The sequence below is a fragment of the Pholcus phalangioides genome, unplaced genomic scaffold, assembly GCF_987345545.1.
Source record: "Pholcus phalangioides strain wild (caught in Gottingen) unplaced genomic scaffold, Ppha-v1.0 ptg000012l_1, whole genome shotgun sequence".
Taxonomy (NCBI): Eukaryota; Metazoa; Arthropoda; class Arachnida; order Araneae; family Pholcidae; genus Pholcus; species Pholcus phalangioides.
In genome coordinates this window covers 10,174,482-10,189,153 of record NW_028301605.1, presented here as the reverse complement: position 1 = coordinate 10,189,153, position 14,672 = coordinate 10,174,482, and the positions used below count along the sequence as shown (strand labels likewise).

Here is a 14,672-nt window from a genome sequence, read left to right as displayed (position 1 = left end):
TTTTCGCTGTAACAGTATTCGTTAAAACGGTATTCGACTATATACAAGAGATGGCTTTACAGGTATAGTTGCATAAAGTCTTAACCCCTTCGCTTACAAGCGAATTGGCAAGAAATTCAGATGCTCTCTATTTGACGAATCGGCAACAAATACAGTAGCCTTGTCTTAACCTAACCCGCACATTAGAGAAAGGGAAGCGAAAACACACACACAATAGAAGAGTAAAACCAGCGGTCCCTAATCTTTTCCAGTCCGCGTACCCCAGCTGGCTTGGTTCCTTTTCGCGTACTCCCGGCCCAGAATCCTGCAGTGACCCCCCCCCCCCCGTCCCAATCTGTTTCACTCATTACAGATTATGAAAACTTCTCTAAAAAAGATATATGTTGAGTTTAAATTAAATGGTTTAATTTTTGCATTACACAGTCTCATTTTTGAAGTAAGCAAATGAATTAACACAAAGATTAGAAAAAAAATTTATTAATGTGTTAATGTGGTATTTAAAACTGTATTGAATTCCAAAGTCTTGAAAAATTTGGCTCAAAAGAGGATAAATACAAACTCACGGAACTGCGTTCAATTTTCTTCTATATTCATTTTTTAATATAAGACAGATACTGTATATATTTGACAGAATCAAATTTTTGCCGATTCAAAACATGTTTTCACTTTTACAGGTTCCCTGTACTTGTTTTTTGGTGTTTCGGTCAACTTCCGCACAGATCCGGTTTTTAGCCACTGTAATTACGTATTTAAGTAGCGTTCCTGTAGAAGCGACTTTTTTAAAATTTTGTTGGAGAAGCCAATTAGAATTAGAGTATATAGCAATGCACTACTATAATTTAGTAGAACTAAAATACAAATTTGAAATGCTCTATGAAAAATTTAATGATGCGAATACCAAAGAGTTATTTCAATAAGGTTCTGGGATTTCTATGAAGAAAATAGTCAGTCTGTGCATTTTTGTGTGTTTGTTGTTTTTATAGTAACTTTTTACCGCAACGCCTTTCGCGAGACGGGTGGAACCCCTTGACGGGGCACATGTGGCCCGCGGGCAGGGTGTTGTGCAACCTTTATTGCCTATAGCCATGTGCCATAATCATGGACATAAGTTAATTATTCAAAAAATTATTTTACCAATTCCAACATTACAGGTGCTATAATCAATCTGTATTATCAAATTTTTGTAACATAGAAATTGTTATAAATTTTCTAAAAGAAACTTGTTTTATTTTCTTAGGCTTACATTGCAATTTTCTTCATTGCCAGGCCATAGTTTATTAGCTTTTGGATCTCATCTACGCCTATTCCATATAAAATTTTCTTTTTTTATTTAGAAAATAGATTTTTTCGCGGGAAAAAATTCAAGATTTCTCTCTCCAAACAAGATGTGAAACGGATATAAAAAAAATGAAAAAATTCCAAGAAAAAACGGGAGAAAAATGATTTTTTTTCCCTTGATCTCGTCTACAGGAAAACGATTTCACAGGATCATTTTTATCATTTTCCTATCAATTTCTCATCCGTCGTGGAAAGCGGAAAAGGAAACGAAGCTGTCATTTCTCTTTACCTTCCATTTTTCTTTTTTTCTTTTCATAACATAAGAATAAAATAAAAATGAAAAAATCCCCTATTTTATTCTTTCTGATATTGTTTTTTTTCCTTCTTTTTCCAGGACGCCTAAGAAAAATCAATTGAGAAATTGTACAGTATATAATACATTTTGTATTTATTCTTCAAAATTGTATTTTTCTTTCATTTCGTGAATTTTGTGTCTCTCTTTTTTCATTTTTTAATGAAATATATATGGAATTCTATTTGAAAAATGAATGGTTCTATCTCTTTTATTTCCTTTTTTTCTGCATCGGATGCAAGGATATTGCAGAAATATTGCTTTCGTAATATACTGTCCCATAAGAGTTTTTAAATGTTTTTGATGGAAATACTTCGGATTATTTTGTGTTGTTGTTTTGTTTACTTTCAGGGGGAAATATTTATTTTTGGAGTATTATCGGAAACATTTGGATAATACTATCATGTTGTATTTAAAAAAAAAAATACTAGGTATGCTTTCGAGGATTATTTACATAGGGATTCTTGAAGCCTTATCTCTTTTATTTACTTTTTCTCTTTCTTTGTTGATGGATTTTGGTTTTTGTAGAAAGCTTTGTTGAAATGAAAGGTGTCGTGTGTTTACGTGAATAAGGATTATATGATGTTGCCATTCAACGTTTGTTGTGTTTATCATTAGTGTTAACAAAAGTTTGTTTGCTGAAACGTTGTTTTTTTTGTCTAGATGGAATCGACAATGAATCATTGCTGGTAGGTTTGCATACAACTCATTTTTCGTCGCGAACTTTTCTGCAGTATCTTCTGGTTAACAACAGATTTTGAAAGATGTTGTTCAAAGCTCATTGTTATCAATGTAATGTATATATACTTTTAGGTACAATATAGAATTATATCTGTAGCAATATAAATTTTATTGAGTTCGTTGGCTGAAAATAAAAAATAAAAACTATTACACTACCCGATTATTTAATGTTTAAGAATTGAATAGAGTATTTGCTGTGTTTGTTTTTCGTTCTATCTGTATCATTATATTTCTGAATGGTTTATGTATGGAATCTGTTTTGAGAATATAGTGTTATATGGAACTGTTTCTTTGGAACAAATACCCCCTTTCTGTTGTAGTTCATTGAATAAATTGTTATTGTAATATTGCTTCAGGACCAAATTTTTCTCAAAGTATCGCCGTAGAATCAGATATCCTGCTGCTGTGTTGTTCGAGAAACTATTGTGAACCCATTATTATTTTGATATCTATTGTTGGCGTACCTCCGTTGAGTTCATCTTTGATCCAGTTATTAAAGTACTTTTTTTTATTAATAACTTAGTAGTTTTATATTATAATACATGTCTATCTAAATAATTACAGTATTACGACATTGTAATACTTTAATTATTTAGGTAGACATTCTGTACATCGATACAAATTATCTCTCCTTAAAACACATTTAGCCAATCATGAAATTGCTCGGTCACAAAAGATAATGAATAAAATTGAAATATTTACTTTTCTTTCTTTCACAAATATCCTGATCGATAGCAACTCATTTTGTCTACAGAAAACTCTTTGATTTGAATCCATTAAGTTCAAAATACTGCTCAGCTATCGTTTGAAAATGGCTGATAGACGAATCATTTTCCAGCCAGGATCGCCAGTACATCAGGGTATACGTACTGCCTAGCACCGAGTCCCCAAACGAAGTCAATGTGGTTGAATAAAGGATCTTGCACACACTTCTCCGATGCCATGGACGTCAACGAGTTTATCAATATCCCAACGTCGACGGGATCAGCCAGCAAGTCGTTCCGGGACCATATCAAATGGACGGGGGTGGTTATTTTTCCCAGTGGATATTCAGGAGGTGTGGGTTTACCATACCTGCGCATGTTCTCATTCTCGCCGTAATCGAATTTCCGGAATTTCTTCGAATTCACCAACTGCCCATAATGAAAGATACTCTTGACGGATGCACCTGCTGGGGTATGGGCAATATAAACACCGAGACGAGTTTCATTCAATCCAGCCACGTCGGTCCCCACGGTCAAGAACATGACATCCTCGCATATCCTTTTGATAGGACTCTCACATAACCTTTCGAGTAAATAACTCATCAGGGTGTTCGAAGGAGCGAACTCGTTATATCCGATGAGGCTGGTGAAAAGGTCCATTTCATCGGTCAGAGGCGCAATGTACTTGATGAGAGTGCTGATGTATCCGACGTGTGCGACCGGTGCCAGGGCTATCATTCTCTTCATCTTCTTGTTGTAGGCCGGGTTTTCCGAAAGCATTGCGAACGCCGATGTCGTTCCCTGGGAATGGCCAATGTACGAAAGCTGTCCTTGTCCAGTCTTGGCGAGTACAAAGTCGATAACAGCCGGTAAGTCATACTCAGACATCTCTTGGAAACTGAAATTCCAGTAATCAGCTGAAGTGGGTGATAACTTAGTGTGCTTGTAGGAGTACACGTTACCTCTCGTATTACTGAGCCAGACATCGTAACCGGCATCGGCTAGTATGAAACCCAGACTCTGTTTGTCGAAGTTCATCACCCAGTCGGCAGAGCTGGAAAGCAAGCCGTGTTGCAGCAAGACGACGCCTTTGTTGCCAGGACCGGATAACCTTCCGTGCACGATATGTTGGACCGATAGGAGGAATCCATCGCCCGTCTGTACTTCGAAATCCTCGACTGGATAGCCCTTACTCGAAATCAGTTGCGACACGTTGCTACGAGAGTCGGGATCGTAGTCAAAAAATTCGTAGCGCCTTTGTTTCTCCTGCAGGCGTGATCCGTAAGCGTGGGTGCACAGGATTACCAGCAACAGAGGAATTAATATCTGCATGAGGCTGCGTATTCGATAGTAAATTGTGTATTAGAATCAGAAGAGCAAAATGTGAGCAACAATCGGGGTAAGACTTTGAAATATCCCATGAAAGATAATGTTATCTGTTGTCTCCAATGCGATTAGAATTAGATAGGAAGTTCCAACTTTGACACAATCCGTGACACGAGCAGACGAAATATAAGCAATACCAGTTTTAATAGATAAAATAGTGGAAATAAGTGAAATATGATAGTATATGACGTTTTTATTTCTGCATGATTGATGAATGATAACACAGCGATGAAAAAGCTTCCTTAAAAATATATATATATATATAATTATAAATATAATTAGTGTTCTTATAGCTTTTTGGATGCTGATTTCTACTTTACTGCAACGCCAACTCCATTCATATATCACCATACGTCAATTTCCAATTCGTAGAGTAGAGTGGGGAATGAAGACACCATCTACCGGCGGTCGCCTCAGGCTTAGTAGGTAAATAACTTGTTTCTGATGTCTTAGGCTGGATTCGAACCCGCGGACCTTTACGCTAACCTTCGTAGTGCGAAATGATCATTATCTTGACGAGAGCTTTCATAATGGACGACGAGCATCTCATTATTACAGAAGTTGTACGCGATGCTGCTGCTAGATTAGACATGCATTTTTTATATATACAGACAGACAGACAGAATTTAATTTTTCTCGTCGCTGCCCAGTCCAAAGGGGCTGCCTGGCGACTTACAGACTGCTCTTGCTAGCTATGAAGGGAGTTATAGATAAGTTTGTGCGTGTTTGTGTAGATGTGAAGTGCTTGTAAGTTAATAGAAAAAAAAACCATACAGTCCGATAAATGCTACCATCAGAATAGTAAAATGCACAAAGATCTCAGCCAAGCTTCATCAAAATGTTACTCTATGCAATAGAGTTGATCGGTAAAATCAATAGAGTAAAAGAAAAAAAATATATATATATATATATATACATACACATATACACACACACATATACATATTATGCAATAAATTTATATTATAATGGACACAAAAATGAAATCACCCATGTACAATTCACCAAAATGCTGCATAATGCACTAATGAGAAAATAATAATAAAAAATACAAATACTATACAAATACAACGCCACAACAGTTGTGGCGGAAAATTTGAGGAATGAGTGGTGGAGGAAAGTAGACTAGAATGGGTAAAGGAATGAAAAAAATCTACAGGGTGTCGCTGAACTCATGGGCCAAGGGAAGGTAAAATACACATAAAGAAGCTTTTTTTTGGTGAGCACCTCATTGCAAAACTTTCAGTCACTGCAGCAACTGTTGGTGAAACACCTGGCATCTTCGAAAGGGTACGCCAATGACTTGCTAGACGCTGCCAGGCCTGTATCGATGTTGGTGGTGGCGCATTCGAGCACTTACTGTAATTATTCAGTACTGTAATGTAAAGCTTCCTCAGCATTTCGTGCTTTTCCACCAACATTTTTCATTTCGGGCCCAACATTGCTATAAAAAAAAATGCTTCTTTATAACTATATCCTCACTAGTGCGTCTTCTTTCGACTTTCAAACTCGTTTCTTCTGAACTCTATCGCATGCCTCAAGTGGCGTGCCTTTTTCCTGTCTACACCTATACGGCTAAACCGTTCAATTCAGATGCCAATGCAACTGTCGCAGTGGACGCAATTTCCAGATTTTAATGTGAAAATATGTGAGGGAAAATTCCTCTATAAAAGACGGAATATATAGACGAAATCATTCAAAATTGCTCAAATTCGGAATAAATTGGAAATTAAATGAAGTCGTTCGTCAACTTTACCCGAATATAGTCGAGTCAAAGAAATTAAGAAACCTGTATGCTTCTATTTTGCTAAGTCGTAATCTCAAACGTATTTAAATTATTTTTTTCGTTCAAAATTGTAGTCAGCGCAGCATTATTTTTCTCAAGTGTTTATTCATACACCAAGGCACTAAATCCGTGGTAATCATAGGCTGAGATAGACTTGGAAATCTGGGGGTCACGGTCATTATTGCTGGGGGAGGGGGGGGCACGATGATGATGATGACAATTCATCTATACATATATGCATTAGATCAGTCGACTTCACCTTTGATGCTGAGGAGGGGGTGCAATGCCCCCCCCCCCGTAATTTCGCCTATGGTGGTAATAGACGAGAAAAACTTCAAATTTCCAAATTAAATTATTTTTCATAATAATAAAAAGTAGCAGAATATGTTGACCCGTGGTTTCCCCCCAAGATGATCAAAGATTTAAAATATTTTCGCGCACAAATCAGAATATCAAAAGAAAATTATTTTGTATGTTATTTCAATCAATTTTTAAACTTGAAATACCGTACATTCGACAGTCAGCAACAGACAATTTCTCTGGAAAAGATTTCTTGTGCGCTCATCTCTAAACTCGGTGTGCCACTCGAAAGGTTGGTCCTGCGTACGCTCCTGGTTGCAGCTCTAATAATGTTCATGAAAATAAAATCTGCATAAAACTGTACAGTTTTTAAGAAAATAGCAAAGCTTATTAGTGCGCTGAAGGGCACAGCCTGTTCCTCGGGCATTGTGCAAACATGAATTTTTTCCCATCCCACCCCTTTTTTATATAACGTTCTTTGAGGCACCTTTTTTCTAGTCGCAAGCACAATGCGTGTTCCCATCATCAAAAAGGGTGCACCCTTATCAAGTTTGGCATTCGATTGCTTGAAATCAGGATGGTTTTAATCGTTGAATAAAATTTGTACAAAGTGTTCAAATTGGGACATCAATCAAGTACTCGCAAACACGAAATCGGACACGAGCATCAAGCACTCTGGAAGCACCACAGTGCCCGCGAGCAGCAGGTTGAATATGTCTGCTGCAGAGTGTAATTATGTAAACTTTTTACATACTCTCAAATTAAATTCCACGAAATCGACCAGCATTTTAATATGAAATTCTACCAAAAAAAATAATTTTCAAGGCAATAATTTAATTTATAATTTTGCAATTATAATTACCGTTAATTTAAATTTACCTTCAATAATATCACGTAATGCACAACGTGACCTGAAGTCTCCAAAAGTATCAAAGTTTTTTTGGATGACATCAAAATCGAGAAAAACTTATGAAAAAAACACTGAATGAAAAGGAAAGGGAAATTGAACGAAAATCCACACCTGGTGGAGCAGAAGGAAAAGGAATGCCTCTTAAAAAATGGCCGACTTTCAACAAGTTTGAGTGACGCCTGAGTGATTTACGACACGCTTGATGACAGGTGTGCCAGGGAAAAGCGCATTGACGCAGAAAAAACGCACCAGTGTAGACCTAGCTTATATGTGTATTTAACCTTCCCTTAAAGTTTAGCCCATGAATTCAGGGACACCCTGTATAGCCCTCTGGTGGCAAAAGAAAACTAAATCAGTTTCTGCTCTTGAGAAATGTACGAAACTGACAAGCTTTGTATTTGATCACCTGGAAAGTGCTAAATTCGTGTTATCTAACCATGCTTTGAGATTGCAGTAATGCATATTCGCTCAATTGTCCAATCTCAAAACCCTTCAATCGTTCAAACTTGCATGTGCCAAGTATATAAGGCCGAGATTACTCTATAAAAGTTTAATAAAAGTTTGCACCACACACATTTATAAAACTTTAAAAATTGAACCAATAACGTTACCGGTTACATTCGAGCAAATGCAGCCGATGCCCTTATTGGTTGCATTTTTCAAGTTTTATAAATTAACTTTTATAAAACTTTTTCAGTGTAATCCCGGCATAAGACGTTCTTTTTTTTACTATATAAAAACATTTTCATACAACCTACTTCATGCAGAAAAAAACACAAAATAAAAAATTTGAAGAGAAAAAAGAAATGCTTTATTACGTGTCTTTACATTCATTTTTGTACAAGTAGAAATGATAATGACAGTATTTACAATTGAAGGACGATGCACAGTTTACATTATTTACAATTGAAGGATGATGCACAGTTTACATTATTTACAATTGAAGGATGATGCACAGTTTACATTATTTACAATTGAAGGATGACGCACAGTTTACATTATTTACAATTGAAGGATGACGCACAGTTTACATTATTTACAATTGAAGGATGATGCACAGTTTACATTATTTACAATTGAAGGATGATGCACAGTTTACATTATTTACAATTGAAGGATGATGCACAGTTTACATTATTTACAATTGAAGGATGATGCACAGTTTACATTATTTACAATTGAAGGATGATGCACAGTTTACATTATTTACAATTGAAGGATGATGCACAGTTTACATTATTTACAATTGAAGGATGATGCACAGTTTACATTATTTACAATTGAAGGATGATGCACAATTTACAGTAATCATACGAAATCACAATACTTAGCGAAAGTATTGACTACTTTCTTGAACAGTGTTCAGAAAAGTCTCACATTACACAACATTCGAAATCTACAATCTATGTTCAATTATAAGTTTAATTACAGGGAATGTATAAAAGAGGTGTGAGACAGGGCTGGACAAATCTGAAAATATTTACATTCATGTCCGGGAATCCAACTTGCGAAAATAAACGCCCGAATCAATACTTCACATACCTGAAAAACATTGCTTGTTTTCTCTTTGCAGCAAATTTTTCCCACGCATTCAAAAACGAATGTGCTGAATAAAAGAAATTTCATGAAACTTTTATAGTGTGACTGAACAAAATTTTCCTTTTCATATTTTCTTCCCACACATTCAAACAAATGTGTTGCCATCTATTCACGGAAAATATTTACTGAAGAATTTAAATAATGAATAGTGAAAACATATATAATACGTTTTTTTCAATATTCATTATGTAAATATTATTTGCATTTCTGATTTTTCCTCTATATTTTGGATTTTTTGCATGCCGGAGATCACGGGCCGACGAAAACCAGCCCGCATTGGCCTTGTGGTCGAAAAAAAAGAAAGAGAAATGTCCGAGGGAAAATTTCACACACCCAAGGCATATCGGACAATGGATTTGTCCATTACTGGTGTGAGACCATATGTTAACAAAAAAACACTTCAACTGCCATGTTTTCCCGCGTATAATCCGCGAATTATACTTTGAAAGGACAAAAAAATTTATGAATGAAGATTATAAAGTTCAGCAAATTATTGTTCGATATTTTTTCTCCAGTAGAAGTAAATATTTTCAAAATCCGATGCATTAAGATTAGTTTTTTAAAGATTCGTAGCTTTTTATGCGAGTATGAAAAGGAAAAAATACTAAAATAATCAATATTTTCAATCTATGAATATCATTAACATTTTCCAGCCATCAATGCCATAAACATTTTCAATCCATCAAAACCATGAAAATTTTCAATCAATCAAAACCATGAAAATTTTCAATCCATGAATATCATGAACATTTTGAATCCTCAAATCCCATTAGAATTTATAGTTTATCAATATCATAAACACTCTGAATTCATCAGCATCATGAACATTTTGAATCCATTAATATCATTAACATTTTCGATCTCCAATATCATCAACATATTGAATCCATCAACACCACGCACATTCTCTCTCAATCCTCAATATTTTCAATAATCACATAATTGATGGCACCTTTCATGAAATAGCTAAGTGATAACAGACGATTACAAAAGATAACAGTAAACGGCAACCTTCGCGAAATTATTTATCAATATTATCTTCCTCATAAAGACGTCAGTTAAATGCAAAAAAATAATTCTCATTGCATAAAGCTATTGCAAATTCGAGCCACACGCGATAATATCAATGCAAATAAAATCTTTATTAAATCGACAGAGCATGTGCATGCGTATTTAAACTAGGTTCTTTACTCTTCAGTGCTACAGAAAATCAGTATTAATCGCTGTCTCCTCATCAATCAAGAGCTCGATACGAGCTGCATCACAGTGAGCCAAAAATATCAAGCATCAAACAAGGAGAAACCTTTGCCCATCAATAGCCAAGATGAATCCACTTATTGCAGGTATAACACGAGTATCTCATCATGCTCTGGTAATAGAATAACTTATGTCACTGGGAATAACCATCAGTAAATTCTTCGTATTTTAAAATACGGCTCGTTACTTTTTGACCAAATCGATATTGAGTCCACCAAAATAACCGATACCATGGTCGCCAAGCGACGTGGTGAACCCTCAAGTTTACAACCTGATTGGAATCGTAAAACACTCGTGTCTGCAACTTATTTTCATTTCAATCTTAAACTGCAGAAAGTATGGCTTGTTTCAGGGATCAAAAAATGCGTTCGTGAATTTCATGTATGGTGCTGTGGACAGGAATGTCCTGGAAAACCCAAAGAATTTACCGGGAGCGTTTCCGAAGTTGCACACATGTCAGATCAAAAACATCTTGGAGACATTAAACCGGTCACTGTGCGAAACGGGTTTCTTGTGGGATATCCACGCTACTGACACGCGGATACTTGTACGTTACACGACGCTGACAAAGGAGCCAATTTCGCACAGACACTGATGCAATCATTCAAATGGTTTCTTTTTTTTCGAGCTTGCATGCATCTTTTCGGAGAAACACTTCCAGTGATGTCTTCCAGAGCAAATTCCGTCCGCAGCACCGTGCATACAATGCATGTCCATCTTTTTTTCCGATTCGTGATAAAAGCCATCCCTTCCGCTATGCGATAAAAATGGCAATTAAGCGGCAAAACTAGCGCTTTAATCGTTCAACCACACTAGCGGTTAGCGGTTCACCGCTTGCGTAGGGACTAAGCATTTTAGGTAGAAATTGTTTGTTTAGATATGTTCTATCATTGTTTAGCTTTGTGTCAATGAGTTCGAAATCGCCCTGTTCATTCACATAGTTAGACGCCGGCCCTCACTGACATTTTGCAAATCCTCTAAACTCGTGCATAATGCTCGATAACTAGTTAATGGTCGGCCAACAACGAGACAGTGGCTCCGAGCAATCTACCTCCCCCCCCCCCACCCCCGTTGTCCACAGCTGCCATTTAACGCATAAAGGTCTGGTTTCGACTTTTATTGGCGTCATTATCGCATATTGCCAAAGTAATGGCTGGCTTCATGGATCAGGAGTACGCAGACGTGCATTTCATGTATAGTGTTGCGGACGGAAATGCTCTGGATAGCCCAAGGAGCATAGCAGTGGTGTTTCCCAACAAACCGTGTGCTAGATCAAAATACCTATATACCTATCAGCCATTAAACAGGTGTCTGCTCGAAACAGGCTTTTTGTGGCACCGTCACACTCCTGCAAGACAGGTATCCTACATTCCACTGACAATGGAACCCGTTTCGCACGGACACTGATACTCAAAGGTTTTCTCTATCCAGCACGTGAAAACACTCCCGCCAGTACAATCTTCGAGCTTCCAGAGCATTCCTCTTCGCAGCACCATACGTGAAACGCATGTCCATCTCTTTCTGGTTCGTGAAACCAGTCATCCTATCTGCAATATACGATAAAACTGGCAATATCAGAACTTCATGCGTTGAATCATAGCTATCGATAACACACGTATTTTTCCCGAGATTTCATCTCTTGTTTGTCCCTTAACTAGTTACCTAGTAGTATACACGAATTTAAAAATTTGCAAAATGTCCCTGGTAGTCAATTATGCGACCATACTGGGTGATTCCGAAGTCATAGGCAAGCTAAGGAGTGATAGAAAAAAATCTGAATATCCCCAATTTTCGTCTACAATGCATGATCTAGCGCTGTCATTGGTACGTCATAAAGCGCTGGTTTTTTCCACTCATTTCTATCCTATATTGTAAGAAGGACGGTTTTTTCGTGAATCATGAAAACGCGCGTATGCACTTTGTGTATGATGCTTCTCACCGGAATGCTTCGTAAGCCTACAAACTATACTGGGAGTGTTTTCCAACAAGAGGCGTGATTGATCAAACAGAACATTTGAGCTGTTAAACCGATGTCTGTGCAAAACTAATTTCTTGTGGTGTCCTTACACTCCTGGCGCGCCTTGTATATTATATATCACTGAAAATAGAGCCCTACAGACACTGATGCAATCGCTAAAGTGTTTGCGGATTTGGCACACGTCTCTTTGGAAACACTCGTACTGTCTTCGGGCTTCCAAAACTCTCCTGTCCGCAGCACCATACATGAAACGCATGTTTGCGTTTTCCTGATTCGTGAAATCAGCGCATTTCTTTCTTCAGTATACGTTAGGTATGACAATAAAAGGCAAAACCAAAGCTTTTGTTAAATGACAGAACAGGGGTGATTCCGAACTCATTGGTGCAAAGCTAAAAAGTGATAGAACACATCTAAACTAGCAATTTTGGCCTACATGCGTGGTCCCTACGCAAGTGGTGAACCGCAAGAATGTGCTGTGATTGAACGCTTAAAGCTAGTTTATGTTACGGAAAGGATGGGTGGATCACGAATCAGGAAAAGATGGACACATATTATAAGATGTATGTCTGGTACTGCGGACGGGAATGCTCTGGAAGACAAAAAAAGCACTGGAAGTGTTTTCCGACAAGATGCATGTCAGCTCGGAAAAAAACCCCTTCGGATGATTGCATCAGTGCCTGTGCGAAACTGGTTCCTTTATCAGTGGCATGTAGCGTACAGGGTATGCCAGGAGCCTGAAGACCCCACAAGAAACACGTTTCGCACAGTCACCGGTTTAATGTCTCAAAGGTGTTTTTGATCTGGCATGCGTCTCTTCGGAAACAATCCCGTTGAAGTATTTAGGCTTCCAGAGCATTACTGTCCACATCACCATACACGACATGCACACCCGCATTTCCTGATCCCCTAAAACCAGCCATACCATCTGCATTCCACGATTGGAATAACGAAAAGTGGCAAAACTAGCGTCTTACGAGTCCTGTCAGAGTGCAATCTAGTGCTTAATCCCTGCGCTATGCGACCATAAAACCAACCAGAAAAGGCATATCGGTTATTTAGGTGGGCTCTATCCACTCATTGACGTTTTGCCCATAAGCTCTGAGTTACCCTCTATGAACAGGGATTCAATATCGATTTGATTAAAATAGTTACGAGACGTATTTTAAAATACGAAGAATTTCATGATGGTTATTCCCAGTTACATGTTATTTTATTACCAGAGCATGATCAGATGCTCGTATTATAGCTGAAGTAAGTGGATTCATCTTGGCTATTGGTGGACAAAGGTTTCTTCTTGCTAGATACTTAATGTTTTTGGCTCACTGTGATGCTGCTCGTATCGAGCTCTTGATTCATGAGGAGTCAGTGATTAATACTGATTTTCTGTATCACTGAAGAGTAAAGAACCTAGTTTAAATACGCATGCATGCTCTGTCGATTTAATAACGATTTTATTTGCATTGATATTATTGCGTGAGGCTCGAATTTGCAATAGCTTTATGCAATGAGAATTATTTTTTTGCATTTAACTGACGTCTTTATGAGGAAGATAATATTGATGAATAATTTCGTGAAGGTTGCCGTTTACTGTTATCTTTTGTAATCGTCTGTTATCACTTAGCTATTTCATGAAAGGTGCCATCAATTATGTGATTATTGAAAATATTGAGGATTGAGAAAGAATGTGCGTGGTGTTGATGGATTCAATATGTTGATGATATTGGAGATCGAAAATGTCAATGATATTAATGGCTTCAAAATGTTCATGATACTGATGAATTCAGAATTTTTATATTTTATGAAAGCTGCCATCTCTTTCTCTCAATTATGTCAATATTGAAAATATTGCTCTGTGTGATGGAGAAGATGGTTCATTGATAAAACCAAGGGCTTTATGCGTTCAATGACAGATCCGTCTAGAGGGCCACTGTTTGCGTTCGTACCATTAATTGGATGGAAGTTGTTCCGCGATAGATGTGTTCGATTACTCGTTAAAGTTTTGCCAATGAGTTCTGAATCACTCTATGTGTGTTCAGTCACATAATTGGCCATCCCTTAAATTTCACAAATCTCTAAGCTCATGCACAATGCTCTGTGACGAGTCACGGGATATATAACGAGCCGATGGCTCAGGAGAACTTCACCTGCTTTCGATACAATAAAGAGATATAAACGTTACACATACAACTTTCAAAACATGTAAGTGTGGCGCTTCGGTCCCAACAGGTATCCCGCATGTAAAAGAACAAAAAATAAATATACAAGGCAATTATAATTGAAAATACAATTATCTAATGACTTATTGAAATCATTAAAATGTTTGGAATAAATTGCTTGTTCGTTATCATCAAAAAGACAATAAATACAATAAATATAAAATT

The 14,672-nt window shown here is 37.1% G+C and overlaps 1 pseudogene across 1 annotated transcript; it reads right to left on the bottom strand.

Annotated features, from left to right (window-relative positions):
- Positions 1-499: 499 nt before the first annotated feature.
- LOC149079516 (gastric triacylglycerol lipase pseudogene) lies at positions 500-4,457 on the bottom strand (annotated as a pseudogene). Its single transcript, XR_016193672.1, has one exon. The product of XR_016193672.1 is annotated as a gastric triacylglycerol lipase pseudogene (transcript).
- Between the last annotated feature and the right edge of the window lie 10,215 nt (positions 4,458-14,672).